General features: G+C 44.9%; 1 protein-coding gene across 1 annotated transcript in view; it reads left to right on the top strand.

Moving 5' to 3' along the window:
* Positions 1-27,895, top strand: part of LOC140722432 (uncharacterized) — a 358,127-nt gene that overhangs the window by 146,868 nt on the left and 183,364 nt on the right. The gene's annotated exons all lie outside the window — the stretch shown is intronic.

Raw genomic sequence — 27,895 nt, 5'->3', positions numbered from 1 at the left:
TAAGTTACTATATTATAAGTAGATTCTAATAAAGATAGTTTTAACATCAAAAACAGACTCCAGGTGTAGACTCCACGAGGAAATCTGCAGATGCTGGAAATTCAAACACACACAAAATGCTGGTGGAACACAGCAGGCCAGGCAGCATCTATAAGGAGAAGCACTGTCAATGTTTCAGGCCGAGACCCTTCGTCAGGCAGTCTCAGGCAGTCCTGACGAAGGGTCTTGGCCTGAAACGTCGACAGTGCTTCTCCTTATAGATGCTGCCTGGCCTGCTGTGCTCCACCAGCATTTTGTGTGTGTTGTTCCAGGTGTAGTCTATTGGTGCTGATTCGTTTCTAAAGCTTTACGATTCATAACAAAATTGGGGCCTGCATCTGGAATATGAACAGGTATGGGGGCGTAGTCATTAATTATCGATTTCATTGGGGAAGTCCCTTTTGATTGATTTGTGTGTGGAAAATCAGCAGCGGATGCTGATTATTGTTTGGAAGCGGCAACCTCTGAGGCATTAGAGGATGCCAGACGGATTGAGTTGTTGAGTCTTGCTAGAAGGTTAAAACGTGCTATGTTGAAATTGACAATGAGGAGGGCACAGTTGCAGTGGATAACAGCTGAACATTATATATCTGAGGGTGTGTTTAAAGTGGAGGAGTTGGAGGTGTTTCCTGAAAGTAAACCTAGTGAGCTTGAGCTCCAGTACGAGTGAGAAAAATTAAAGATGGAGGCTGCGGGAAGGCAGAGACAGTTTGAGGCTAGAGAGGCAGAAAATCAGAGAGGAGGCAGAAAAACAGAGGGAGGAAGCAGAAAGACAGAGGCTATTCGAGCTGGAAAAGATAGAGTGATTGCAGCAAAGGGGTCTAGCGTTAGACTCTGGTGATAAGTTTGAGGCCAGTCAGGAAATTAAATTGGTACCTCCATTTGATGAGACAGGAGTTGATAAATACTTCCAGCATTTTGAGAAGGTTGCTTAGAATTTAAAGTGGCCAAAAGAGGGTTGGCCTATTCTCTTACAAAGTGTGATTAAGGTGAAGGGTTAGCAAGCCTATTCTGTTTTGTCAGTTGATTAAGCAGATGATTATGTCCTAGTGAAACAGGTTGTGCTCAAAGCTTACGAGTTGGTCCCAGAATCATGCAGGCAAAAGTTCAGAAATTTGAGGAAATCTGTGAAACGGACATATGTAATTTGCTTATGAGAGATCTGTGTGTTTTGATCGCTGGTGCACATATATGATGATATATATGATGATGATAAATATATGATGATTTTAATAGCTTGAAAGAGTTAGTTTTAATTGAAGAATTCAAAAGGTGTGCTCCTGATGACATAAAGACGTATTTAGATGAAAAGGATGCTGCCACTTTGCAGGAGTCTGCTAGATTAGCAGATGAGTTTGCTTTAACTCACAAGGTTAAGTTTACCCAGAATAAGAGCTTCCAAAAGAGTGCCAGGGATCACCAGGGTAAACCAGAAATTACAGCTGGGACTAGTGACAAGAGTAAGGATGAAGGGAAGCAGTTGAAGGAGAAATTTTCTGGTCATACTTGTTACTATTGTAAGAAAGCTGGTCATATGATGGCTAATTGTTCTGTCCTGAATAAGAAAAAGGAAAAGGAGGCAGTCCCGAATGCCTGTGTTCAGTTTGTTGAAGCACCTGTAAACCCACAGGGTTCTGAACATTCTGTTGAGGCTCAGTTATGGACTGAGAGTTCTGACCGAATTAAGAAGACTTTTGATCATTTTATGTCAAATGGGTTTGTATTATTAAAGGAAGGGTCAACCCAAGTACCAGTGAAAATTCTTCGAGTTACTGGGGTTACTCAGTCACTTATATTAGACAGCATTCTAAAGTTTGGTGATGAGACTAACACTGGTGAGGTAAATCTTATTAAAGGCATTGTGGATGGCATGGTTTCTGTGCCGTTGTACAAGGTAACTTTACTGTCAGGGTTGGTTTTGGGACCTGTTAAAATTGGATTATACTCCAGTTTACCATTGGAAGATGTTAGTTTGCTGTTAGGGAATGACCTAAAGTTGTTCCTGCAGTGCTGTTGACAACTAAGCCAACCATGGACGACCCACAGATGGATTTTAACATTTATCCTTCCTGCCCAGTAACTCGAAGTATGGCTAAAAAGTCTGCCGACGCAGACGGTTCTGTGCAGCATGACTCTGATACCCCTGATAGCCAATGTAACCCCGGGTCCCCTCAGGCATCGCTCAAACTCGTTCTAGTCTAGGGGGAGCAGCCTTCGGCCCCGCCAAACTGGGTAATCAGCTGGTGTGGATGCTGTGTGATGTCCCCGCCTCGCCCAAAAACAGACAGTACACCTTATGCGATTAAATGAGTACAATTTATACAGATTACTATAACTAAGTGATTACTAACGATACAGTATATATGAATAAGAGAAAAAAAAGAAAAGGCGCCAAACTTATCAAAGTCCAAACCACTTCGTGCACAATTGTTGGAGCTCAATTACTGAAGTCTTCTGGTATTCGATCCCCTCCGAACTCCTCGACCCACCTCCTGGGACCCCCACGGTGGTCGACCAGACGCTCCACACTCCTCTGTCTCCGTCTCCTCTCCTCACCGAAAACCTTGGGCTGGGGACCCCCGCTCGGGGTCCGTACCGTCGCCCAGCTTCCAGCACCCCGTCCTCTCTCTCTCACTCCATTGCGCCGACTCCCCAAAACCCCCACCAACAATCAGTTTATAGTCCCAAACAAGCTTCCAGCACTTATCATAACAAAGACGCTAGCATTCCTACTATTAACACAGGCGCCAGCATTCCTACTTTTAACAAAACAAAGACGCCATTTTGATTACATACACAGTAACAAAGAAAAAGAAAAAAAAACCCGTTACACTCTCCCCCCACCAAATAAAAGTCATGTCCTCATGACTATTAGATAACTCGTCACCTTTCCTGCCAACACACCGTAACCCACGCACAAGCAGTGACATCTCCTCCCCACACAGTAAACCTCACGCCCTGTTCCTTAGGTGCTATATAGGCCAACTATCTGCGCGTTCCCAAACCCTTCTGAGACCTCCGTACCCCCCTCACCTAAACCCTTAGGCTAGGACACAGCTGGGGATACCTTGGGTCCACTACCAACTCCTCTGTCAACCTCTCACTCATGCCCCACACTGCACACAGCTAACCCTCCCCACTACACCTGACTCAGTGGAAGAAGGGCCAAAGGTCTCTTCCTCAATCGAGGGAAAGTCAGCAAAAGGCAGCATGTACCACACATCCAGCCATCAGCCTTTGAATCCGTATTCATCCTCATTTCTTCGATCGGTAGCTGCTGTTTGATCTTCTCCAAACGGAAACACGTGACCTGCACTGCTCCTGCAGTCTCTTCAGCCTCCTGCAATTGAGATTATCATCTTCTCTGGCCCCTGGCTCAGCAGCTCTGACTCCCGCATCCCGGCCATCTCAATCTGGAATGCAGTTACTCCAACAGCTTCTTCCACCCCGACCTGAAAAGCAGCAGTTAAAGGTTGGTCACCCTCCAGTTCAGTATTCACTGCACTTCTCTCCAGCTTTTTTTCTCCTCATGACTTCTTCCAGATCAACCTTCAGGTTTCGCACTTCATTTGAACTGTCGATGGTCATCTTCAGGTTCCCTTCAAGCTACCGCTTCCCCCTTCCAAGATTTGTCCGCAATTTCTTCACCTCCGCAAACTCCCTTCTCCAGGCTCTGTTCGCTGTGGCCCTCAGTCAAACAACTTTCTTCGTTCTCTCCAACTTGTAAGTCTTTCAAATGGTTCCAGATCACTCTCTCCGGTCTCTCAGTCTTCATTTCAAACTTGATTCCGTAGAGACAGACACTCACGAGCTGCGACCTTCGCCAGCTCTGGCACGTGTCCAGAAAACACTTTAACTCTGTAGTTCTCAGCCGCTCCAGCAACGACCTCACTTCATATTCTCCCGAGGCAAATCCAAATACCAGGAGATCATCCACATACGTCAAAATTCCAAACGCCTCCACACCCCATGGTCTTCCACATGCCCTGCAGGAAGGTTGCAAGGGCTCCGGAGATACCCTGTGGTATCTTTTCGGACCGGAAAGTCTCCTAGGAAACTTTTAACCGCCGTCTTCTCCTTGGCGGCCTCGCTCATCGGGATCTGGCAACATCCACTCCTCAGATCCAGCACCTTAAACCTCTTCGCACCACTCAGACAGGCCATCGCCTCTACGGCCCAATATAATCCACACACACGCTGCCTACGTCTGCCACACTGTAGGGGCCTGTCGCCGCAACCTCTGCCTCACCGAGGTGTCTTCAGCAGTCAACTCCCCTCCCTGGTGGTATTTCGCAGCGTCCACTAAGAGGGTCTCACCCTCAGATACTCCTCCAGGCCATACCACCAACGGCTCTTGTTTGAATTCGGTATCGGCCCAATACTGCTACACACGTCCGCACAAGCAGCTCGAAACTCTGGGTGCATCGATAATGCCTCCAAACAGCTCTCACCCGCCTCCTCCGGGCAGGCCCCCAAGCGCACCAACAGGATATTGGTTCTCTCCATAACCGAAACGCTGCCCGTCTCAACAGTGTCCGGACACATCAGCATTAACGATTCACGAACCTCAGTCACCTCCACATTTGCCTCTAAGAACTCCATTTTCACTGACCAACAACCGTCGTCTTTATAATCACCGGCACTGGTACCCCAAATCTCCAGTGCCGTCAATGTCATCAAGGGTAAAGGCTTCCAAAAGCGGTTATAAAACAAACTGTACAGCAACTTAACCGGTGCCCCGGTGCCGAGGATGACTTTAACTTGACTTCCATCCATCCGATACAACACCTGACTGCGTGGTCCCTCTAAGCCTTCAGGAATAGGGTCTGTTCCTTGCGGGAGTTCCTTGGTACATTGCTGGGAACGTGCTCCCCCAGAGACCCCAAGCCGTTCCCCCACTGGGCCTCCTCTAAGTTTCCCGACATCTCTCGGATCAACGGAACAACTGATCCCCTTGACAGATCCCCCTGTCTCCGCAAGCAATTTATCTGCCCTCCTAACCAAAAGGGATACCCTAAAAACTTCCCACCAATCTCCTGCCACGAATATGATAAGCCCCCCAGCTGCGGCATTTGACTTCCAGTCGAACCACACGCATTTTCCCACACTTTCCCAGAACTGGCAGCTGTCACTTCGAGATAATTGCGCCCGACAGTTCTAACAACGCTACCAGCCCGCCTACTCAAACTTTCAACCAATCCCTGTCGCTTTCCCTCAGCCAAGCACTGCCACTCACCCAACAACTGAGTGGTCTGCTCCGCCCATGTCTCCGCCCCTTTAGGGCTGGACATTATTCCAACAACCGGGCGGAGCCTACCACTGCTGAAACATTCCAACCAGACCTTCCTTGCACTCTTAACAGCATGGACAGCCCATAGCCCCACCACCTTTTCGTCAGCGCTAGTCGGAACTCGAACAACGACCTCCGGGCTACCAACAGCAGCCATCCCACCCAACACACATACAGAGACAACCGGCAATCGCACACCCACAAAGGCACACCAGCTCTTCGCCGCAGACACAATTCAAAGAGGGCGATCACACAGCTTCCACAGAAATCAATCCCGGACGAGCCCCCACAATGTAACCCCTGGGTCGCCTCAGGCATCGCTCAAACTCGTTCTAGTCTAGGGGGAGCAGCCTTCGGCCCCGCCAAACTGGGTAATCAGCTGGTGTGGATGCTGTGTGATGTCCCCGCCTCGCTCAAAAAACAGACAGTACACCTTATGCGATTAAATGAGTACAATTTATAAAGATTACTATAACTAAGCGATTACTAACGATACAGTATATATGAATAAGAGAAAAAAAGAAAAGGCGCCAAACTTATCAAAGTCCAAACCACTTCGTGCACAACCGTTGGAGCTCAATTACTGAAGTCTTCTGGTATTCGATCCCCTCCGAATTTCTCGACCCGCGTCCTGGGACCCCCACGGTGGTCGACCAGTCGCTCCACACTCCTCTGTCTCCGTCTCCTCTCATCACCGAAAACCTTGGGCCGGGGACCCCCGCTCGGGGTCCGTACCGTCGCACAGCTTCCAGCACCCCGTCCTCTCTCTCTCACTCCATCGCGCCGACTCCCCAAAACCCCGCTAACAATCAGTTTATAGTCCCAAACAAGCTTCCAGCACTTATCATAACAAAGACGCTAGCATTCCTACTATTAACAAAACAAAGACGCCATTTTGATTACATACACAGTAACAAAGAAAAAGAAAAAAACCCCCGTTACACATATCTGACTAACATGTAGCAGACTGCGTGTAAAAATACTAGTTTATAATTCATTCTTAAACTTAACATCCAGACAATCAGTCCACCATGTTATTGTATTTACTTTTCACATACTTTGTTACAAAACCAAATCTTGTTATCTTCAAAATGGAGTTTGATCACCCATTTTCTCATTTTCACTTCACCACAGAATATTTAACCATCACGTGATCAGCACCAACACGGCTTTCAAGGACGGCCTGAATTTCATACTGCACAGGAGCTAACTCCTCACTCATGTTTTGTAAACTAAACCCATTCGCTAAACTTCCAAAGAAGTCCTTTGTTAAAAAAAAATCACTAATTCTATCTCCAAGATCTCTAGTTCTATATGTTTCCATAAGAACACCTGCAGATGGCCTCTCTTGGTCAAAACAACACTTCCATTTGTTTGGAGAATTCTCCGAACCCTGTCTCTCCAATTCACAAAATTGAACAACATCACCAAGTTGTCTATCTTTAAATGCAAAAACTTAGTTAAACAAATCAACGTGTACTGTCTCAGCACCTGAGAGAGCTGTTTCTGTCAGCATGGTCAATGGTCTTGAAACCAATCCAGACTTCACAATTACTTTATTCAAAAGTCCAGAGACAGCACCCTTCTCAATGTCTTCAATAACATTCACCTCACCAGTTTTCATCTAATCGCCTACCTTTAGAACACTGTCTAACTCAAATGGCTGAGAGTCCTCAATTTCCACTGGTACCAAGGTTAACCCATTATTCACTGAACCAAGTCTATCTGACACAAAAGGACTGCATTCCTTTTCAACCGAGTCAGACACCTCAGACCTTAACTGAGTTTCAACACAATGGTTCAGTACCCTGTGAATTCACAGGTGATTCAACAACTTGAACTCAAGTAATCGGGCCAGCTGCCTCTCCTGCGCTTTCATTACTAGCCCCAGTTTAAAATTCCAGTTCACCCTGATTATCCCAGCTACTCTCTTGGAAGCTCTCAGTCAGGAAAAACTTAACCTCATGGGTTAATGCAAACTCGTCCGCTGAATTAGCTGAACCAGAAAGGGTCTCAGCCACTTTCTTATCCTCCCTCTTTAATCTTTCTAAACGAAGCTGTACCTGAACCTCAGTAGGTTTACTTCTAATAACATTTCCCAAACATCCTCTTCAAACATTCCCTGGGATATATAATGCTTCTCTATTAACAACTGTATTATCGACGTCCTCATTCTCGTGTTCACCTGAAGTATTAACTAATGAGCAATTCCCAACAGCACATCCCTCTTAACATCATCGAATGCTTCAGGGGATGTTTCCACCGAAACCTACCAACCTCAATCTCCACTGTTGCTGATTTTCCACTCAAGAAAATTTAAAGAGAAATTCTCGTATAATATCAGCCACTAATTACTCAATTATGCCCCCAACAAATTTAGAATGTCGTCTTAATTTGTTTGATCCCGGACGAGCCCTCGGTTTCGTGACGTACCCCGTAACTGGGAAAAAGAACCAGCAGAAATGGAACACACTGGAGTCTGGTTTTAGAGCATAGAACATAGAATAGTACATCACAGTACAGGCCCATCGGCTCACAATGTTGTGCCGACCCTTAAACCCTGCCTTCCACCTTAAATTTCTCCATATTCATTTTTAGTAGTCTCTTAAGTTTGACTAGTGTATCTGTCTTTACCACGGACTTAGGCAGTGCATTCCACGCACCAACTACTCTCTGAGTTAAAAACCTTCCTCTAATATTCTCCTTGAACTTCCCGTCCATTACATTAAAGCCATGTCCTCTTGTATTGAGCACCGGTGCTCTGGGGAAGAAGCGCTGGCTGTCCACTCTATCTATCCCCCTTAATATCTTGTATACCTCTATTATGTGTCTTCTCATCATCCTCTGCAAATAGTAAAACCCTAACTCCCTTAATCTCTGATAATAATGCATCCTCTCTAAACCAGGCAGCAACCTGGTAAATCTCCTCTGTACCCTTTCCAATGCTTCCACATCCTTCCTATAGTGAGGCGACCAGAACTGGACACAGTACTCTAAGTGTTGCCTAACCAGAGTTTTGTAGAGCTTCATCATACCTCGCGACTCTTAAACTCTATTCCTCGACTTATGAAAGCTAACAATCATAAGCTTTCTTAACTAACCAATCCACCTGTGAGGCAACGTTGAGTGATCTGTGAACATGAACCCCCAGATCCCTGTGCTCCCCCACACGACCAAGTTTCCTGAAATTTACTTTGTACTCTGCCTTGTTGGTTGTCCTTCCAAAGTGTAACACCTCACATTTCTCCGGGTTGAAATGCATCTGCCACTTTTCAGCCCACTTCTCCTTCCGATCAATGTCTCTCTGAAACTGTTACAAACAAAACACTATTTATTAGTATCTACATAATATAGTAATATGAAACTAGATAAATCAAACAGGTTAGCAGAGTTCATCCGTATATAAGTGTGTAAATATAAAACCCCAAGCTTCTCCAAGCTTAGGTGGTAAATGATGCAGTCTTAAATGGTATAGGAATGACGTCAGTTCAGTTCGTGATATTGAGTAGAATTGAGGAAAGAGAGAGAGAGAGAGGTGATTTGTTTTCCGTAAGCCGATGCCGTCGATCTTTCCGTTGTCCTCCGAAGTCCTGTTACAGTTACCGTTTGCGACAACATAAAAGGGTACCGTTTTCACGCGATGAAGCTATCAACCCAGTCAAGGGTTAAACACACCGATAGCCTTCCACACACTCCCCTCCCCCCCCACCCACCACTTTTCCACACTGCGAGCAAAACCCACCCTTTCGTGGGCACCTAAAGCTCATCCAGTGTCTATTTCTTCAGTATTTCTGTCCGTGTCTTCTGTGTGTCTGTCTGAAAAGCCAGCTGACCTTGTATATATCCCAAACATGCATAAAGCCAGTTGCCCATTAAATAGTTCCGCCCTTCCGTAACAATGGAGACTCACGAGCTGTTCAGTGCTCTCTCTCTCTCTCTCTCTCTCTCTCTCTCTCTCTCTCTCTCTCTCTCTCTCTCTCTCTCTCTCTCTCTCTCTCTCCCTCTCTCTGTAAATCGGTGTACACCTACTCTCTCTCTTTTTTTAAAGGCACAGTCCATATTGAATGCACTTTAGGATCTCGTCACAGTTTTTACAGACAGCGAGGGGTATCAGCACACTTCTCTACCAATGTGGACATGCAGCTTACTTGTAGTACCTGTTAGGTATCCCTAGGGCTCATATTGTCTGTGGACAATCACTTTAAAATTTCGGGAGTATGCGACTGGCTTTGGGACACTGTTTCTGCTGCTAATGAGAGACAGAGAAGAAGAGCGGGAGGCACCCAGCGCAGATGTGTGTGAGAGAGAAACAGAGAGAGAGACAAAGATTTAAAGTTATGGATCCATGGCTGATTATTTACTTTTGCTCCAAGGAAACTTTATTTGCCTGCTTGTAAGATTCCTATTGAGACAGCAAGGACGGTACCAGCTGATGGATGACTGGTACCCCCGTCAGGGGAGATAAAAAGCAGGTCTGCGAAGACACAAGCTGACACACCACGGGACACTGAAAGGTGGAGGTGGGGGTTTGGAGGATCCATTCGGGGGAATCGATCAGAGGTTGACAGTGTGTGAAGGCAGACAGGTGAGGGCTTGTCTGTGTGTCCACCCTTGCCTGGGTGACAGGCTTACCACTGAAGAACGGTCGTGCCTAGGATGGAGGGGTCACATTTGGTGACGACAACAGGACAACAAGACAGCGTAATGTTTGGCGGCAACTGCATCACCTCTTTCTGTCTCTCTCTCTCCCTCTCTCTCTCTCTCTCTCTCTCTCTCTCTCTCTCTCTCTCTCTCTCTCTCTCTCTCTCTCTCTCTCTCTCTCTCCCCCCCCCCCCCCCCAACGGTACACCAGCAACTACCTCGACCTAAACTAAACTGAACTGAACTCTGCATCATTGTAAGACTATCCATTGACTCCTAGACTTTGAAAGAGCTTGGTTTTTGATTCCTATTTCCACACTTCTGCATATATCATTGCTATCCTGTTTCATATATTTGCATTTTATAGTACTGTATTACTTCGTTTACTAATAAACACTATTAGTTACAGTAATACCAGACTCCAACGTATCATTCAATTTCTGCTGGTTCGGTAACCCGGTCACAGTGTACGTGACATGCCAACTGGCATTTTTGTCTGTAACAAAATGAACCCCGTATTGTGTCTGAGTGTTTTGCTAATAATGTTCGTGCATCATTATGCTGAGTGAACCTGAGTGCCTAACTGCAGACCGCAGTCCCTGCACTGTATTTCACCTGCCACTTCATTGTCTTTTCTTCAAACCTGTATGTGTCATTCTGCAGACGTCCACTTTGCTGTAACTTTACTTTACTTGATTATGCATATTTAAATGTGTAAATATAAAACACCAAACTTCTTCAAGCTTAGTTGGTAAATGATAGAGTCTTACGATGGTATAGGAATGACGTCAGTTCAGTTCGTGATATTAAGTTGAGTAGAATTGAGGAGAGAGAGAGAGCGAGAGGTGATTTGTTTTCCAAGTAAGCCGATGCCGTCGATCTTTCCGTTGTCCTCCGAAGTCCTGTTAATTTTACCAGCTGTGACCACACAAAAGGTTACCATCTTCACGCGGTGAAGCTATCAACCCAGGCAAGGGTTAAACACACCGATAGCTTTCCACTGGTCCCCCCTTTTCCACACTGCGAGTAAAACCCTTCCGTGGGAACTGAAAGGTCATCCAGTGCCTATTCCGTTTGTATTTCTGTCCATGTCTTCCGCGTGTCTGTGTATCGGTCTGAAAAGCCAGCTGACCTTGTAAACATCCCAAATATGCTGAACACCAGCTGTCCATTGCATAGCTACGCCCTTCCGTAACCATGGCGACTCACGAGCTGTTCGGTGCTCTCTCTCTCGATCTCTCTGAATCGGTGTACAACCACTCCCTCTTTTTAAAGGCACAGTCCATATTGAATACACCTTAGCATCTCGTCACAGTTTTTACAGATAGCGAGGGGTGTCAGCACACATCCACTAATGTGGAAATGCAGTTTACTTGTAGTACCAAACTGGCATTTTTGTCTGTAACAAAATAAAGCCCGTATCGTGTCAGAGTGTTTTGCTAATAATGATCGTGCAACATTATACTGAGTGAACCTGAGTACCTGACTGCAGACCGCAGTCCTTACACTGTATTCCATCTGACACTTCATTGTCTGTTCTTCAAACCGGTCTGAGCCCTTCTGCAGACACCCACTTTGCTCTAAGCTGCCTATCAGGCACCTACCTTCGTAGCAACTGCAAAGTCGGTCACCAAGCCACCAACTCTGTCATCCACATTGTTGATTTTAGCATGAACAGACGCAATCTCATTACCGACTCCAGAGGAACGCCATTGGTTACAGGTAGCAAACAGAATAGGCTCGCATTGTTCTAGCTCTTTGTCTCATGCCGGTAAACCAATCTTCGATCCGTGCCAGTATCTTTCCTGTAATACCATGAGTTGTGATCTTGTTTGGCAGCCTCATGTGCAGCAAGTCGTTAAAAACCATCTGAAAATCCAGGAGAAAAATATCCACTTTCTCTCCTTTGTCTATTCTGCTTGTTATTTTGTCAAATAATTCCAAGAGATTTGTCAGGCAATATATACCCTGAAGAAAACCATGCTGAATTTGGCCTAATTTAGGGTGCGCCAAGTACACCGAAAAATCATCCTTAATGGATTCCAACCACTGAGGTCAGACTAACTGTTCTATAATTTCCTTTCTTCTGCCTCCCTTCCTTCTTAAAGTGTGGGGTGACATTTGCAACTTCCTAGTTCACCAGAAACATTCCAAAATCGAGACACTTTTGAAAGATGATTACTCATTCTTTAAGAGAAACATGAGGGTGGACGTCTTCACTCGGAGGCGGTGACAATGTAGAATGTGCCGCCAGAGCAAGTGGCAGGGTCGATTTTCAACATTTCAGAGAGGTTTGGATTGGTATATGGATGGGAGGGAATGGATGACTATTGTCCCGTTAGAGGTTGCTGGAACTAGGCAGATCAATGGCTTGAAACAGACTAGAATGGCCCAATGGCATTTTCCTGTGTTGTAAGTTCCATGACTCTAATGAATTCACAAACTCTTCATCGAAGGTTCCTCTGTAGAGATCGTAAAAAGCACGAAATTTCTTGGTGTTCACCTGACGGAAATTTCACCTGGTACCTCAACACCAACTCCAAGCAAAGAAAGCCCAGCTGTGTCTCTACTTTCTGCGAAGGCTGAGGGAAGACTATCTCCCACTCTCCCCCCTCCATCCTCATCACGTTCGACAGGGGTTGTATTGAGAGCATCCTGAGCAGCTGCATCACTGCCTGGTTCGGAAATTGCACCATCTCGGATCGCAAGACCCTGCAGCGGATATTGAGGTCATCTGAGAAGATCATCGGGGTCTCTCTTCCCGCCATCACGGACACGTACACCACACGCTGATTCCGCAAAGGAAACAGCATTATGAAGGGCCTCATGCACCCCTCATACAATCTCTTCACCCTCCTGCGGTCTGGGAAAAGGCACCGAAGCATTCGGGCTCTCACGACCAGACTATGTAACAGTTTCTTCCCCCAAGCTATCAGGCTCCTCAATACCCGAAGCCTGGACTGACACCTTGCCCTATTGTCCTGTTTATTATTTATTGTAATGTAGGCACTATTTGGTGCACTTTATGCAGTCCTGTGTAGGTCTGTAATCTAGTGTAGTTTCTCTGTGTTGTTGTTACTGTTTTTTTTTTAGGTAGTTCAGTCTACTTTTTGGGCTGTGTCATGTAACACCATGCTCCTGAAAAACATTGTCTCATTTTTACTATGTACCGTACCAGCAGTTATGCTCGAAATGACAATAAAAGTGACTTGACGACTTTACTTTACTCGATTATGCATATTTAAATGTGTAAATATAAAACACCAAACTTCTTCAAGCTTAGTTGGTAAATGATAGAGTCTTACGATGGTATAGGAATGACGTCAGTTCAGTTCGTGATATTAAGTTGAGTAGAATTGAGGAGAGAGAGAGAGCGAGAGGTGATTTGTTTTCCAAGTAAGCCGATGCCGTCGATCTTTCCGTTGTCCTCCGAAGTCCTGTTAATTTTACCAGCTGTGACCACACAAAAGGTTACAGTCTTCACGCGGTGAAGCTATCAACCCAGGCAAGGGTTAAACAAACCGATAGCCTTCCACCGGTCCCCCCTTTTCCACACTGCGAGTAAAACCCTTCCGTGGGAACTGAAAGGTCATCCAGTGTCTATTTCGTTTGTATTTCTGTCCATGTCTTCCGTGTGTCTGTGTATCGGTCTGAAAAGCCAGCTGACCTTGTATACATCCCAAATATGCTGAACACCAGCTGTCCATTACATAGCTACGCCCTTCCGTAACCATGGCGACTCACGAGCTGTTCGGTGCTCTCTCTCTCGATCTCTCTGAATCGGTGTACAACCACTCCCTCTTTTTAAAGGCACAGTCCATATTGAATACACCTTAGCATCTCGTCACAGTTTTTACAGATAGCGAGGGGTGTCAGCACACATCCACTAATGTGGAAATGCAGTTTACTTGTAGTACCAAACTGGCATTTTTTTCTGTAACAAAATAAAACCGGTATCGTGTCAGAGTGTTTTGCTAATAATGATCGTGCAACATTATGCTCAGTGAACCTGAGTACCTGACACAGACCGCAGTCCCTACACTGTATTGCATCTGCCACTTCATTGTCTGTTCTTCAAACCGGTCTGAGCCCTTCTGCAGACACCCACTTTGCTCTAAGCTGCCTATCCGCTACCTACCTTCGTAGCGACTGCAAAGTCGGTCACCAAACCACCAATTCTGTCATCCAAATCGTTGACTGTAACATGAACAGACACAATCTCATTACCGACTCCAGAGGAACGCCATTGGTTACCGGTAGCAAACAGAATAGGCTCGCATTGTTCTAACTCTTTGTCTCATGCCGGTAAACCAATCTTCGAACCGTGCCAGTATCTTTCCTGTAATACCATGAGTTGTGACCTTGTTTGGCAGCCTCATGTGCAGCAGGTCGTTAAAACCATCTGAAAATCCAAGAGAAAAACATCCACGGCCTCTCCTTTGTCTATTATGCTTGTTATTTTGCCAAAGAATTCCAAGAGAGTTGTCAGACAATATATACCCTGAAGAAAACCATGCTGAATTTGGCCCACTTTAGCTTGCGCTAAATACCCCTAAAAATCATCCTTAATGGAATCCAACCACTGACTAACTGTTCTATAATTTCCTTTCTTCTGCCTCCCTTCCTTCTTAAAGTGTGGGGTGACATTTGCAACTTCCTAGTTCGCCAGAAGCTTTCCAAAATCGAGACACTCTTGAAAGATAATCACTTATTCTTTAAGAGAAAAATGAGGGGGAATTTCTTCTCTCAGAGGCGGTGGGAATGTGGAATGTGCTGCCAGAGCAAGTGGCACGGTCGATTTTCAACATTTCAGAGATGTTTGGATGGGTATATGGATGACAGGGAATGGATGCCTGTGGTCCCGTTAGAGGTTGCTGGAACTAGGCAGATTAAGGGTTTGGCACAGTCTAGAACTGGCCCAATGGCATTTTCCTGCGTTGTAATGTTTCATGACTCTAATACCTTCACAAACTCTTCAGCTACCTCTTTCTGAACCTTGGGGTGTACACCTTCTGGTCCAGGAGTCTTATCTACCTCCAGCCGTTCCAGATTCCAAAGCACATTTCCTCATTAGTAATGGCATCGACACTCACTTCTGTCCACGATACTCTTGAATTATTGGCTTTTTTTAAAAAAAAAAGATGATAAGTCAGAGTAAGAAGTGTAGTAGGCAGGGGAGAAAGAATAACAAGGAGGTACTTCATCGGTGAAACTGGGAGATGGGGAGGGGTGTTAATTAAAAAAAAACCTCCTCAGGATATGCTTTTCTTAACGAAACCAGAATTGAGCACTGCATGCCGGCATGTGTAAAACTAATAAAAAATACACAATACTAAACATAAGTGAGAGCACAATCCAGAAACATGAAGAAATGGTCAGTATTGAAGATCAAGTGAACCACTCATGTCCGTCCACAGAAGACATCCCAGCGATTTGAGCACACAATTTCTTAGAAAACTGAGAAATGAGTGTGCTTCGCGACCGCTGTGCCTCAAGTTATACCAGCTCGAGCTAAGAAACAAGTGAAATATAATATTAATTATTAGAGGTTGACAAACCCTGAATAGAGAGTCGATCGCTCCTTCATCATCAAAGGCAGAAGAATGATTAAATAGTAGAACTATATTCTAAAGATATAAACATGAACTTTTGACAGGATAAGTGCAGTGCAAAGTTATGAAAGTTGCAATAGAGCTGGTAGTGTATGAACCAGATCAGCCAGATACAACACAACTGAGAGATGGATATTAAACATAAGACTAAAGACGTGGGAGCAGAGTTAGGTTATCGAGTCTGCTCCGCCATTTCATAATGGCTGGTCCAATTTTCCTCTCAGACCCAATCTCCGGCTTTCTCCCTGTATACCTTCTTGTCCTGACAAGTCAAGAATCTATCGCCCTCTGTCTTAAATAAGCACAAGTTCTCGGCCTCCACTCTGCCTGTGGCAACGAATTCCACAGATTACCACTCTCCGGCTAAACTCATCAATGTCGCAAATGGGCGACCCTCTATTCAGAAATTGTCTCCTCTGGTCCTAGACTCTCCCACCATAGGACAGAGCCCCTCCACATTCAGCCCATCGAGGACATTCGGTAGGTTTATATTGTATCACCCATCATATTCTCTTCATATGATAAGGTATTCAATCCTGGAATCACTTTCGTTAAACTCACTCAAATGTTAGCCATTTTTCCTAATATCATCGGCCCAAAACAACTTACAATCTCTAAGTGAGCTGTTATGCTTTTTCAGTTCACGGCTGGTATGCACAGACCACGTGAGGTCCTCGGTGATGTGGACGCTAGGAACTTAAAGCTGTTTATCCTCTCAAGCTCAGATCCATTGGTGTCAATAGGAGTTGTCCCGTCTCCATTCCTCCTGTAATCAACAGCCAGCTCCTTTGTTTTTGCGACATTAAGGGAGGTTTTTTTACTCGACGGCACTGTGTCAGAGAGATAACTTCTTCCCTGTAGGCCACTTCGGTATTTTTTGAGATTAGTCCAATTAATAGGGTATCGTCGGCAAATTTAATTAACAGATTGGAGCTGTGGGTGGCGATGCAGTCATGGGTATACAGGGAGTAAGGGAGGGGACTCAGTACATGGCCCTGAGGGGCTCCTGTGTTGAAAATCAGAGGGGTGGAAGTGAGGGAGCCCACCCTTTCTACCTGCTAGCGATCTGAAAGGCAAGGTCAAGAACCAGATCCCTGAACATCCTGTCGAGCCCTGGGGGAATGCCGGTGTTGAATACTGACCTGTAGTCCAAGAATAGCATTCTCGCATTAGCATCCTTCTTCTCCAGATGTGTAAGGACGGTATGTAGAACAGTGACCAGTGCGCCGTCTGTCGATCAGTGGTGTCGGAAGGCAAATCATAAGGGGTCCAGCACCCTCCTTTCGTAAAAGGATTACATACACTAATCACACAGGCCCGTGTCAGTCACCAAGTAATCTCAATGCCCCGCTGTGTCCCCACAACCTCGTGTCATTCCCCATACCCATCCCATTGCCCCACTCTCAGCACACTTCCTCGTGTCAGGAACCAAATTAATCACTCTACCCGCTCCCGTCCCATAGCCCCGTGTCAGTCCCCAATGTAATTAACTGTGTAAGTGGAATTCTGATTATATTATGCTGAAACATCAAAGCATAAATCGGGAACGGACATGTCCTGTTCTGGAAAATGCACAACGGAAATGTGAAGTTATTTCAGTCTGCACTTACATGGGCTTCTGGATAGATTTGCCTCATTCAGACAGGGAAAGGACGGTAGGGTGAAGGAACCAGGGTTGACAAGAGATGTGATACAGCTGGTCAAGAGGAAGAAAGAAGCTTCAGGAAGCTGACCTCAGGATTAGACAGCAGGGATCAGACATGTCTGTAGATTTACAAAGTAGCCTGGGACAAACTGGAGAATGGAATTAGGATAATTAGAGACGTCTACAGAAGATCTGCAGTGGCTTTAAGGAAAACCCCAAGCCATTCTAGATGTATGTGAAGAAAATGATGACTGGAATCAGTGTAGGACCGGTCGAACATGAAACAGGCTCCTGAGGTCGGATGAAGAAGGGCAGGTTCGGAATGAAAACTTTTGTTCAGTATTCACCAGTCAGAGGGACATTTGTGAGGAGAGCGTTAAACAGGCCGATGTGCGACAATATACCGAAGTTAAGGGAGAGGATATACTGGAACTTTTGGAGATAAATCGGGAAAGGATATGTCCTGGGAAATGCACAACTGAAATGTAAAGGTATTTTAGGCTGCACTTACATGGGGTTCTGGATAGGTTTGTCCCATTCAGTCAGGGAAAGGACTGTAGGGTGAAGGAACCATGGTTGACCAGAGATGTGAAACATCTGGTCAAGAGGAAGAAAGAAGCTTAAGGAAACTGAGCTCAGGATTAGAAAACAAGGATCAGACATGACTGTAGATTTACAAAGTAGCCGGGGACAAACTGAAGAATGGAATTAGGATCACTAGAAACGTCTACAAAAGGTCTGCAGTGGCTTTCAGGAAACCCCCAAGCCATTCTAGATGTATGTGAAGAAAAAAAGATGACTGGAATGAGTGTAGGACCTGTCGGGGATAGAAGATGAACCAAGCCCCTGAGGTCGGGGGAAGAAAGGAAGGTCCTGAATGAAGACTTTAGTTCAGTATTCACCAGTCAGAGGGATATTTGTGAGGAGAGCGTTAAACAGGCCGATGTGCGGCAACATACCGAGGTTAAGAGAGAGGATGTACTGGAACTTCTGAAAAAAAATACAGTAGGTTAAATACGTCTTCTTGTGTGGTCGGGAGAAAGCATGAGTGATTGCGTGAAACGGTGAGTCCTACTTCAGTGATGGGCAAATTATCAGAGAACTTTCTTAGAAACAGGATGTACGAGAATTTGGAGAAACATTACCTAATTTGGGAGAGTCAGTATGGCTTTGTGAGGGGCAGATCATGTCTCACGAGACTGTTTCAATTCTGTGAGGATGTGACGGTTATACATTCGGTTAACCATGGTAGGACCTTTCAGAAGGCTTGGTATCCTGGGAAAGTTGGTTTGTGGATTCAGGACTGACGCCCCAGAAGGCCGAGGGTAGTTGTGGATGGAGCGTTTTCTCCCCGGATGCTGGTGCCATTGGTGTCCTGCAGAGATCTGTTCTGAGAACCCCAGGATATTTGTGCTTCAAAAATTATGTGAATAAGGAAGTGGAAGGGTGGTTTATTGTATTTGTAATGATGTGGAAGTTTGTGGAAATATGGATAGTATAGAAGGTAGTCACAGATTACAAGACAGGACGCAGAGCAGCGCTGGGAAATTACAGATGGAGTTTAACCCGGAACGTCACGGAGTGATTCACGTTGGAAGGATGAATTTGAAGGCAGAGGTGATACTTTCTCGAGTCAACAGAGGGCCGCACATTAATACGAGTTTCACAACGGAATCAGAGTGATGAGACTTTCTCCAATAAGCCGAGGCCCGCTCATCGCTACGAGAACCACAATCGTCACGGAGCGGTGGACTGCAGGAGCAGAAAGAAATGTGATTGACAGGTGAGCTTGAACACTTCCGCAATATACCTGTCAGTAAATCAGGAGAAAGGAAATACAAATTCCTGTCAAATAATGGAACAGGCTGGGAACCTGCGGATAGTTCACAGATTTCACTTGCTACTTTTGTTCAAAGACCGAATGGATGGATAAATAGTGGTAGAATTGTGGCGGGTCTGAGAATATCTTTGAAGTTAAACAGACTGCATCGCAGGTCACGGCTATGGGGCGGTCAAGTCATTCACTGGCAGAGGTCAGGTTCCGGCCAAACGGCCCATGTCTGCGCTGGAAAACATTGTTCTTCAAACTGTCCACAGCCCTCGCTAATCTCCCGAGGACACTCTCCCTTTTTGAACACAAGTCTCCGGAATATCGCTGTGGATCTTTTAAAGAGTTTGGAGGAATATGTGCAGTGTATTTTATTGTAACATATGTCAGTTGTCATTGTTTATTCCATGATCAAACCGCCCGGAATGACTGGAACGAATTAAGAAAAGATGATGAAAGTTCCCCTTTAATAAAGAAATGTTCTCCATTTCACCCGCCAGAACAAACTCCTTCCCTCAATTTCAGAAGGGAATGTGCTCCGTCAAATGTTACAAAATAAATCGACTTCAAGATGAATGCCTGATTTAAAAGCAACAATGACAAAATATATCTTCATTCAAATATCTGAAGCAAGTTGTAATGGAAAATAACATGGAAAAAAACACATCATAGTTTGTTTTGAAGTAATTACATTGCAAAATCCCTTGAGGAGTCAAAATCATGACAGGGGGATAGAGAGAGTAAAAATAGTTTAACGCAAGTGTTCATGCAGTTGGTTGTCACTAATGTCCCTGGCGTGACAGCCACTCTAATTGCCTCAGTGGAATTGCTCTCTCTTCAATAAAAGTCTGCTAAACCGATCCCCAGTCCATCTGAGCAGCTGAAACGCTCCGTACAACTGAACGCTGCTTCTGACGGAATATGGGATATCCGGCGATTTACTACATCGCGGCCATTTTCTATCCCACACTTGTAGCGGTTGGTGTCCCCGGTAAGATGCCGGAGCTGGTTACTTTATGTATGGTGCCGTCGTTACTCTGCTGCGGTATCCGCACTGTTACTGAGAACAGATGCTACCATCGGCTGAAACGTGTTTCTGGAATGGAGGATTCAGGCATCTAATGGTTTTATGTCCATTTTCCATACTTCGATTGCGGCGTTTTCTTCTTTTGTCAGTGAAGTCGGTGTGGATATCGTCACTGTTTCATAATTTCACCTCGCTAGGCTTTCTGAAGTGATGCTGATCTCTGCTTTTCTAAGTCCGAGTCTCTGTCAGTGCAGACACTTCGACCTTATAACAACGTGGCAGCTTATTTAAATGACGGTCCAGTCTATTTTCGACACGTAGGTCTGTTCTTCCGTGAGTCAGTAAATGAGAACTCGTGCTTTATATCTCCACGATGGCACTTTGATACCGCTACAAATAATCCCGTCTGTTCTTTCACCTCTAATAATGGAATTGGTGTTGTTTACAGGAGCGATCGACTGCTCACCGGTACGTGATTCATGGAACTCGGATGCCTCGCTCTAAACTGTGGGAAGGTCGCCAATCCACTGACACTCACATCCGACATTGCCCTCCAGCCGGAGTGCAGCGACGGAGACCGCACACACTGGATTTCCGCTTTCCTCTTCCAAACAGACCATACCCTGCATAGCATCGGTAGAATGGGGGCATTCAGGGAGCTGACCATATTTCTATTTTGTTTCCAAATTTCTTGTAGTTAACTTAACGGCGATTGTGATCCTATCTCGGGGAAAATGCGGACTCTCCAAATGCATCACCCGTTACCTGGTTGGAATGGCAACAGCGGATCTGATGGTGGTTATCGTTATTGCTTTAGTGGAACAGACCAACAATATCTACATTTATTCCAGATCCCTACTCATCACTCCTGTGTGCGCTCTGACACTTGTATTTCGGGTCGTAACGCGGGATTGTTCTGTTTGGTTCACGGTCAGTTTTACCTTCGATCGTTTCATCGCAATATGTTGCCGAAAGCTGCGGGAGCGATACTGCACCGAGAGAAAAGCAACGGTGGTTATTGTGACCGTAGTTATAGTGAGCTGCGGGAGATGTGTCCCGTTTTACTTTGCTCTTGAACCTTACGTCATCATTGACAACACGCCGTGGCGGTGCACCACCACATATGAATACACCACTTCACCCGTGTGGAGAGGATACGCATTACTGCAGAGTATTTCAACAACATTGATACCAATCGGCTTAATCGTGGTATTTAACGGGTTAACCGTAAGACATATCGTTGTGGCAAATAGAGTCCGCAGGAGGCTTCGGCACAGCAGCGACAATCAGAAAGATGCCGAGGTGGAAAAACGCAGAAAATCGATGATTTTGATGTTTTCTATATCAGCTAATTTCATATTATTTTGGATGCCCTCTGTAGCCCGTTCCCTGAAATGGCAAGTGCAAAACTATTTTTACCAGGACAGATATTTGAGTTCGCCGGTATACAACCTACAGCAATTTGGGTTCATGTTGCAATTTCTCAGCATGTGCACCAATACTTGTATCTATACACTGACACAGAGGAAATTCAGAGAAGAGCTGAGGAATGGAATGAAGTATGTGTTTACATTAAATGGCCATCTGTGTAGATAATGTCCGTGTCCAATGGCAATTCAGCGGAGTTTTCAAATAAAGCCGTTTTACAATGAACAGGTTTGGCAAATATGTCATAAATTCAATCAATCATATACCTGCTCATCCGGAAATTACAGAATTGGCGGAAGATTGCTGACTTCATACAGTTCAGGTAGGTAGCAATACAAACGCTCAATGCTGCTGGCGTGAGTGTTACAATGGTTGAAGTATGTTCCAAACTATCACAGACACTTGACTGTCACAAGGGCAGGGGTGGCTTGAGGGCTTTCCGGGTTTCAGATGTTTAAAAATGGACAGGGTGGGGTAACAGAGTGTAAAGGGAGTGCGATGGGAAACCAGCGATAGTGTCCCAGATGCAGAACGTATGGACCACGTGGAGCGTTTACTAATTAATAGATAGTGCGACTAACACACAAACATGAAGCTGATCACTCCGTTTGGAGTATTCTATAGAGCTGCCCAACAGATCAACCAAATAAGTGTTCCCGGAACGGTGAAGAACCGATCGGGAAGCCGATAATTGACATCGGCCATGTTATTGGCACGGGTAACTGAAACTTCCGGAATATTCTCTGGTACTTGCCCAGAGAAAAAGGTCTAGGCATGGCATAATTTTTTGGTTGTGTCCAATAAGTATTCATGTCACTATATGAATATAGGCAGACTAGCGAACAGTCCATACCGGACCTAATATTAGAAAAGGAAACGGATCAGGTGACGGATCTCTCGGTGGGTCAGAATTTCAGAGCAGTAGGGCAGATCTGCCCTCTATTTACCTTGCACCATGGATAGGACCAGGGAGAATGGAATGTGTTTAATTTGAAGTCTGCAGTGTATGGTGCCACATGTCGAGAACTTGGGGACGAAGATTGTGAGATGATGCACTCAGGGAAATGCGCAACAGATATGCGGAGATTGCTTACGGAGCACTGACATGGGGTTCAGTAAGGGCTTGTCTCATTGTCACAGGACAAGGATGATAGCATAAGGTAACCCTGGGTGACAATAACGTTGGAACAACTCGTCAAGAGGAAGAAAGAAAGGTACTTAAGGTTTAAGGAGAAAGCGTAAGGTAGGATTATGGACGGTCACAATGCAGACAGGAGATAATTTAATAAAAAGTTAAAAGTTAGAAGTTAGTAGGGGACTTGAGAAGTCCTTGGCGAGTTGCATTGTGAGGAACAGGAGGAGACTGGAGAGATTGTGGGCAGATCAGAGGTAAAACAGGAAAACTTGTGCCTGGAGGCGGTGAAGCTCCTCACTGAATACATTGATCAATGTGAACATAGAGTATAAAGGCAGATGTGGTCGAACATGCCAACGCTAAGAAAGAGGATGTGCTGGAAACTTGTAAAACATTATGACAGATAATTCCCTGGTGCCAGAAGGGATATAGTCCAGGTGATTTTGAAGGGAAGTTAGGACATTGCTGAGCTTCTGGACAGGATATCTGTGTCTTCCCTGCCCACGGAAGGAGAACTTGATGATTAGAGGGTGGCAAATGCTATTCATTTGTTGAAGGAAGATAATAGGGCTACTCATTAGATGTATATTCCAGCGAGTCTTTCATCAGTAGTGGGTAAACAATTGAAGACGATAATTGAAGAGGGAATTTATGAGTATTTGGAGAAACGTAGTCTGGATACAGAGAGAGAGAGCATGGCTCTTTGACAGGTATGTTGTCCTATATGAGCCAGATTGAATTATTTGTAAAAGTGAAAATAAAGCAAACAGAAAAATCTGAATAGTCGATGCAGGTGTATTAATTTCGAGAGTCGGGGGCATGGGATCCAGGTAATCCTGACTGCGTTGATTTATAATTGGCTTCCTAACAGAAGGCAGATGATGTAGTAGATAGAATGACTACTGGCTGGAAGACAGTGGGCAGTCGCGTCTCGATTGGAGTGTGGAAAGTTTGGGACATATTACAACTTTTGGACTCTGTAGTTGCAGTGTTCCGAGAAATAGAGCTGAGTGAAATAATCGCTTTAATCTGACCACAGAACAGCAGCTGGATAATTTATGTAATTAGGGCTGACGATGCAAGCAAATCGCTGAGCGATTGACGACACCGCCACGTTATCTAAACTGACCTGTCAATTACATATTACAGGGCTTATCCTGCAATGACCTCCGAATATTTTTTTCCAATGGAGTCCTACATCTTAAAAGCAGCATTTAAAGGTGTTCAGAGCAGCTTCTGGTGCTCATTAAAATAACCGGCCTTCCAGAATTATAATACAAGTGCGCAACAATTTATCCCAGTACCTCTGAATCATAGGTTCATCGTATCGGGTGTAAATACGCTCAAACCTCGATCCATTTAACGCTGAATCCATATGGCCAGTGTGAAATCCGTGTCTCCCTCTGAACTTAATAATAAATGAAATATACAAAACGACACAAACTAAAACTCAAAACACAAACTCAGCGAGCAAAGCTATCACCCGGTCTCACACTTGTTTTCCTTCAACACCATCGCAGGCAATTGCAGAATACAGAACAAACAGCTTCCAAAGCAAAAGGCCTCAGCGCGTATTTTTAAAAAAAAACAGATTAGGAGAGTGAGATGTGGAGAGCAGAGGTTCACATACACCAGCACTTCATAGAATTTCGGAAAGATATGCAGCCTCCGAATTTCGCATCAGTTCCTGGAAATCACTTTTCGCAAGGTGACACAATTTTTTGTCACATGTATAGAGAAAAAAAAATGATTAATTTAGTCAGCCCCCCAACACAAAGAAAAGAAACACACAACTAACATAAAGCCATTCATGGCCATAATCTTTCTCTTTCTCTTCCAATTGAACTCACTTATGTACAAAAACATCGTGCTATATTTTAAAACTGCAATGCATTCATATTTTCAAAATATCGCAGAAAATGACGTGCCCTTATTTGTTCAATAGGTAACAAACATATGTAATTGCAATCACACCACATTTAATGAAGCCTTTCGACTCTGAGACAAAGAGCCACAGAAGGTCCCGTATTGTCCACGAGTTAATATTCAACACAATTAAAACATGACGTCCCTACAACTCCAACGACTTCCAGTGTTTCTGACCTCCATTTTGCACAGTCTCCATTGTTCAGTATGTGCAAGGACAGAGGGATCGAACAGTATCAACGACTTTCTAGATTGATCAATGCTGTGAGACGCTAACGTTGTAACCCAGACATACAGTCAGACAGCCATAGGAAACCACAGCACAGAAACAGGGTCTTCAGTGCGGAATTATTTACACTGCCTACTCCCATCGAATTGTACCCGGACATGTCCATCCATCTCGCTCTCATCCATGGACTTATCCAATCACCCCTTAACCGTTAACATCGGAATCTCAATCACCATTTGCGTTGGTAACACTGTCTAGACTCTGTCGACCCTCCAGGTGAAGAAGTTTCCCCTCATGTTTCCCTAAAACATTTCACATTTCACCCTGCACCATGGTCTCCAGATGCATTCTCACCCGACATCAGTGGAGAAAGCCTACTTGCATTTACACTCTCTATACATCTCATAATGTTGTATACCTCTGTCAAATCTCCTCTCAGTCTTCTACTCGCTCGGGAATGAAGTGCTAACATATGCAATCTTTCCTTTCAATTCAACATAACCAGTCCCGGTAATCACAGTGTTATATTTTTCTGTATTCTTTCAAACTTATTTACATCATTCCTGTAGGTAGTTGAGCCCAACCGCACACAATAGTCCAAATTGGGCCCCATTAAAGTTTCAAACAGCATCAACATAACATCCTCACTCCTGTACTCAGTACTTTGTTCTATGAAGTTAAACGTGAGAAAAGCTTGTTTTTTACGACCCTGTCTAACTGCGCGGCAGCTGTCATTGAATTATGGACCTGCATTCCCAGATTCGTTTGTTCTATCGTACTGCTCAGTGCCCTATTTCAGACCAACACTGGCTGCTCCTCTCAAAGTGCAACATCCAACATTTGCCTGGAGTCTTTACTGAAGTCCCTGTTAGACGGCATCCACTGCCTTGCCTTCCACACTATTCCTGGTAAATACCTCGTAAAACTCTGTGAGATTGGTTAGGCATGACCTACTACGCACTGGCCCATCCTGACTATCGCTAATGTTCCTCTCTGTCCAGATACTTCCCTTCATACCCCACGACCAGCGTAGTCTGAACACCGAGGACAATTCATCATTACGTAATACTTGGCGAGTCCCTTCCGAGCAAAGCTATCGAGATCATCCAGCGGTCGGGACAGATATATATAGCCTATTTTTTTTTAATTGTCCTGCAATTTATTATCCGCGCATTGAGAGTAGTCTGGAAAAGCAAGGCGTCATAGCTCTAAATAATTAATCGACTTACTTTACTATAGCAAGATACGGTACGCTCGATCGAGCACAGAACATAGAATGTTACAGCACAGTACACGAGTTTGGATAGGCTTTCAACTAATGTAAGTTCGATCTAACACATCCCCCGTATCTCAATCAGAATCAAAGGTTTCAAAGGTACACTTAATGAATCAGAATCAGATTTAATATCACTTACATACGTCGCGAAATTGTTAACTTTCCGGTAGCAGTACAATGAAATACAGGATAAATAAATATAGAGAAAACAAAACTGAGATACAGGTGGCAGCGGGGAAACACTGATCCTGAATCGCTGAGCCTGAGCTTTCAGGCTTCTGTATCTCCTTCCCGATGGTAACACTGTGTAGAGGGCACGTCCTGTTAGTGAGCAATGTTAATGATGGACGCCACTGTTACAAGGATCATCCCTTGTAACAATGATCAATGAGATACAGAGAATCTCTATTTACCAACAAGTATCTTTTATCATTTCTACTAAAAGCACGTAGATTTACACACTATCGTCCTGTGGCACCCTACTGGAAACTCTGACACTCGGTGAACAGTCAATGAAGAGAAAAGTTATTACCGGGAAAAGAGTCTACGCTGGCAAGGCATTCCATAGAAACATAGAAAATCTACAGCACAATACAGGCCCTTCGGCCCACAATGTTGTGCCGAACATGTCCCTACCTTAGAAATGACTAGGCTTACATATAGCCCTCTGTTTTACTAAGCTTCATGTACCTATCCAAAAGTCTCTTAAAAAGACCCAATCGTATCCGCCTCCACCACTGTCGCCGGCAGCTTATTCCACGCACTCTCCACTCTCTGAATAAAAAAACTTACCCCTGACATCTCCTCTGTACCGACTCCCCAGCACCTTCAGCCTGTGTCGTCTTGTGGCAACCATTTCAGCCCTGGGAAACAGCCTCTGAATATCCACACGATCAATGCCTCTCATCATCTACCGATCCTCATGTTACCGATCTCCACGTGTCCGTGTGGTCCTACCTTTCGGCAATGGTTGGTCTCTGGCCGCTGGAGTGTTTTTACCCCGGCATATTTGAAGCTTATGAATCTTATATTGTTCCTCATCAATTGAACCATTGGATACCCAAACCATTGGCTCAAGATCACCTGACCTACCTGGGTCACATGGTTACTGATCATTGTACAGAGCTACAACCAACATATTTTACGTGGCTCTGCCCACCCCAGCCTTGTGTATTCGTATCTTTACACACTGACTGGTCCAAACCAGTTAAATGAGGCAACCCAGACAGAGTCTAACGAGACTACAGATTGCCTGTTTGATATGTCTGGCATTTTACACAACAAGTAGCTGCTCCTCTGAGCATGGTCTCAGGTTTATTGCTCTGATTAGATTGTCCCAGAGTCAAGAATCAGTTCAGAGACCACACCCTTCACATAACAAATGGCGACTTGTTTGAGAATGGTCTCAAGTTTAGCAGAACATTACCTGAAGCTCCCTGTGTCCACATTAAATTCCTCTGATTAAATTATTCCAGTGCAAGAATCAGTTCATAGTCTACAAAATGGCGGGAAACAGAGAGAACTGGTTTGTCTGCTTCCCCTGCCCTTGATTAGACTGTAGTTTCTTCTGGCCAACAGTGTTTCATGAGCCATTCAATCTGACACGACGGTATCTTTCTCGGGTCTGCTGTCGTCTGAATGCACCAGGGTGGATGATGGAAGTTTTGCTGAGATGCCGAGTGCTGTAGGGGTCGAAGGGGTTTACAGAAATGCGGTGTGATGTAGGAGTTGGAACGGTTTTGTTACGTACCCCGTAACGGGTTAAAAGAACCAGCAGACATGGAACACACCTGGAGTCTGGTATTGCTACAAACAAAAC

This window comes from Hemitrygon akajei, unplaced genomic scaffold (genome assembly GCF_048418815.1).
Source record: "Hemitrygon akajei unplaced genomic scaffold, sHemAka1.3 Scf000077, whole genome shotgun sequence".
In the NCBI taxonomy this organism is placed as follows: domain Eukaryota; kingdom Metazoa; phylum Chordata; class Chondrichthyes; order Myliobatiformes; family Dasyatidae; genus Hemitrygon; species Hemitrygon akajei.
This window is presented reverse-complemented; position numbering and strand designations above follow the sequence as displayed.